Source organism: Choloepus didactylus, chromosome X, assembly GCF_015220235.1.
Source record: "Choloepus didactylus isolate mChoDid1 chromosome X, mChoDid1.pri, whole genome shotgun sequence".
Lineage (NCBI taxonomy): Eukaryota > Metazoa > Chordata > Mammalia > Pilosa > Megalonychidae > Choloepus > Choloepus didactylus.
In genome coordinates this window covers 93178265-93182327 of record NC_051334.1, presented here as the reverse complement: position 1 = coordinate 93182327, position 4063 = coordinate 93178265, and the positions used below count along the sequence as shown (strand labels likewise).

At 34.8% G+C, this 4063-nt stretch overlaps 1 pseudogene; it reads left to right on the top strand.

Annotated features, from left to right (window-relative positions):
- Positions 1-795: 795 nt before the first annotated feature.
- LOC119523659 lies at positions 796-1131 on the top strand (annotated as a pseudogene).
- The last annotated feature ends 2932 nt before the right edge of the window (positions 1132-4063 follow it).

Below are 4063 nucleotides of genomic sequence, written 5' to 3'. Positions count from 1 at the left end.
AGACCTGCCCTGCAAGAAATATTAAAGGGAGTTCTATTGGCTGAAAAATGGAAAGGAGAGAGAGGTTTGGAGAAGGGCACAGAACTGATGAGTATTTGCAGGGGTAACTAAAAGGGTAAAAAGAGGGAGAGGGAAAATATAGATGTGACAAATAGAAAAAATAGCAGGCATTATGGAAATGAAAGGTTCTGTGGACCAAATTAAAAATATACCAGAACCAAAAATTGCAGATATGAAGAGGCAAAAGAAATAATAAGTGAGCTAGAGGATAAGACAAATGAATATAAACACACAAGACAAAAAATTGTGAAAAAGATGGAAAAATTTGAATTGGATCTCAAGGAAATGAGGGACAACATGAAGCAAAAAAAACAAAGGATAAGATGGTTGGCTCAAGAACTCCTTTCACAAAAATAGCATTGAATGTGAATGGCTCAAGCTCCCCAATTAAAACATACAGATTGGCAGAATGGATTAAAAAGTATGATCCATCAATATACTGCTTACAAGAGACTCATCTTAGGACCAACAACACAAAAGTGATTGAAAATGAAAGGATGGAAAAAATATTCCAAGCAAGCTGCAGCGAAAAGAAAGCAGCGGTAGCAATACTAATATCAGACAAAATAGACTTTAAGTGCAAAGCTGTTGTAATAGAAAAAGAAGGACACTATATATTAATAAAATGAACAATTAATCAAGAATAAATAACAATCAGAAATTTTAATGCACCAAATTTAATTTCTCCAAAGTACATGAGACAAACATTGGCAAAAATGAAGGAAGCAAGACAAAATGGCAGGCTGCCCTGCTATTGCAGCATCAGGCTGGTGGCTGGATGGCATTTGAAAATGGTATTACAATGCTGCAGGGTTCAATAAACTGGGATTAATGAGAGATGATACAATAGCTGAGAATGGAGATGTAAAAGAGGCCGTAAGAAGGCTTCCTGAGAACCTTTAAAATGACAGGGCGTTTCACATTAAGAGAGCACTGGACCTGAGCATGAGATAGAAGATCTTGCCTAAAGAGCAGTGGACAAAATATGAGGAGGATAAATTCTATCTTGAACCATATCTGAAAGAAGTTATTTGGGAAAGAAAAGAGAGAGAAGAATGGGCAAAGAAATAATCATGTAATTGAAATGTGGGTGCAGCTTTTCCCAAAGTATTTTCGTGAAGTTGGTAAAACATAAAATGTACAGTTTAAGAACTATTTGGGTTACAAATGTATTACTTTAAACAAATAACAACTGTAATCATTGTTGGAGTTTTTGAATTTAAAGTTTATAAAAATCTTACTAACTACTGATTTCACTTATTTGTTATAACTCTTTCCAAGCTTCTAAGTTAACATATAGTTAGTGTTCAATTGCTTCCTGGGGCTAAGAAAGAAAAATTTAATCAGTTCTCACTGGTTGGATAACATCAATTCACTAAAGGATATAATGTTATACCAAGAAAAATAGTCACCTTTATATTGCCTTTGTAGGTTAGCAAGATGGTTGGAAACCAGCCCCGTAAGGGCCTAACTTGCAGATATTAAATGGAGTCAGAAGCAAGTGCCAGTAATTGATTTCAACTGAAATAAATGGAGCTGTCCAGCAGACTGGCTTTCTTACTTCATGAGTCTTCAGTAAAATGAAAAGAAAAATGATTCACTTCCCAGTTTGCTAAGGTTGGGAACCAACCCCAGTTCAACACTCTTCAACCACAGGCCTTCCAAATATTTGATTTTGCATCCTACTGAAAAATAAAACATGTACACAACCCCAATATGAAGTTGTATAAATCATATGTATGTACTCCTGTGCTAGTATGTATATTAGAAAACAAAAAGTAGACATTAGAAAAATAAATAAAAATATAAAGACAACTTATACTTTCTCCCCATATTTGAGTGACTTGTCCACTCTCAAAACTATTGTTATTTAAAAAAACAAAGCAACTATTGTTATAAGGTATATTGTGAGGACTGTACATGAGTAATAGTTAAAAGTTTTAAGGTTTAGGTTGATTCCCTTGAATATAAACCAAAACTATTCGATAATATCCTTCCCACTCCTAAATTCTGAAGTGCTTTCTTTGGCAAGAGTGAAAAGGTTGGAAGCACAGAAAGCAGTGAAGGAATTCTGTGGATCCCACAGTGGTCCACAACAAGTCTTGAGATCTTACCTTAAGGGACAAAACAGACCAAGAAAAACAAGTTTTAGATTATATTTTAAATTCTTAAAGAATCAAAATTTGTATATGTATTTAGTGAGTGTGTATATGTGTATGTGTAAAGCACCTCTACCCCAAAGATGTGATACAATCTTCCACATTCATTGTCTTTGAGTTACAACATAATCATAAAGGGGGTATTTAAATTTTTTTGTGAAAGTATTAAAAAACCTCATTAAATTCCTTAAGGGCCTCTCTTGTATTTGATACACAGATTATTTTCTGAAACACCTCTCTTGAAATCATTCTTGAAGATTCTCTGTTACTTCTCGGATCCAAATCTGTCATATCCTCATTTGATAATGATTTTGCTCTTGGTAAAAGCAGTTCTACTTTAGCACATGATATAAATAAGATTTGCCATTTCACTTTGCAATCAACTTGCATTATATTTTTTGAACCATATGTGAAATCAGAGAATCTGATAAGGATGTTTATAGATGCTAGTGTTAAGGGATGCTTTAGTGAGGTACTATTTGCTTAAGGGTCAGTTGATTAGTAAAATTTTTGTGTCATCAGTTGTCTGTACTGAATCTCATTGTAGGTCCTAAGATGATAAATTCTTGAACAACCAAGGACCCCCAATATTTTAATGCTGGTTAGTCATGCTCCAATTCCCTTACTCTCTCACCCACTTCAAATGAATTTGAATCTCTTAACTGTTGATGGGTGTAATGTTACAAATGTAATTTTGGTAATATGTATTAAGACCCTCAAAATTGTTCTAAAAAATTCCAATACCAGCCACCATTTAAGTGATCATTTTGATTCTGTATTTGGCACTTTAAAATGATATAATCTAACAACAATGCAGTGACATAGATCCTATTACCTCTCCTTTACTGATAATGAGAATAAAGTTTACAGAATTCAAGCAACTTGTGCAAGGTTGTGCATTCACAGAAATAAAATAGTGTACAACTCCAAAATTTAAGCTGGTAACCACAGTGAAAGCTGCTTTATGGAAAAAAATAATTTGTTGCAGCACTGTTTATAAAAGTGAAAAATTTGGAGCAGTGTAAGTTTTCAACAATAGGACATGATTAAGCAAGCTATGGTAAGTGAAAAAAATACATTTATAAAGATCACTTTGAAACTTGGAAATTTCTTCTGATATTAAAGTTAAGTGAAAAAAGAAAGAAAAAAAGAAGAAAGTAAATGAAAAAAATAACTCAATCATTAAAGAAAAACTGAGGGGAGAGAGGAGCAACATGGCAGCATTAGATGCTCCAGTGTGCCATTCCACCACAGAATCTTCAAACAACTAGCAAAAACTGGCAGAGCCATCTTAGAACTCTAGAAAATAAAGGATTATAGTAACTGAACAAGTGCCCAATCAAAAAACACAGCTTTAAGAAATGTTAGGCATTCTTTGTTGCTCAGATGTGGCCCTCTCTGTCTAACTAAGCCACCTCAGCAGATGATTTCACTGACCTCCCCCCTACATGGGACCTGACTCCCAGGGGCATAAATCTCCCTGGCAATGCAGGATATGACTCCCAAGGATGAATCTGGACCCAGCATCATGGGATTGAGAACATCCTGACCAAAAGGGGGATGCAAAGTGAAATGAAATAAAGCTTCAGTGGCTGAGAGATTTCAAATGGAGTAAAGAGGTCACTCTTGTGGACATTCTTACACACTATATAGATAACACTTTTTAGGTTTTAATGTGTTGGAACAGCTAGAAGTAAATACCTGAAACTACCAAACTCCAACCCATTAGCCTTGACTCTTGAAGATGATTGTATAGCAATGTAGATTACAAAGAGTGACACTGTGATTGTGAAAACCTTGTGGATTGTCCTCTCTTCATGCAGTGTATGGAGGGACAAGAAGAA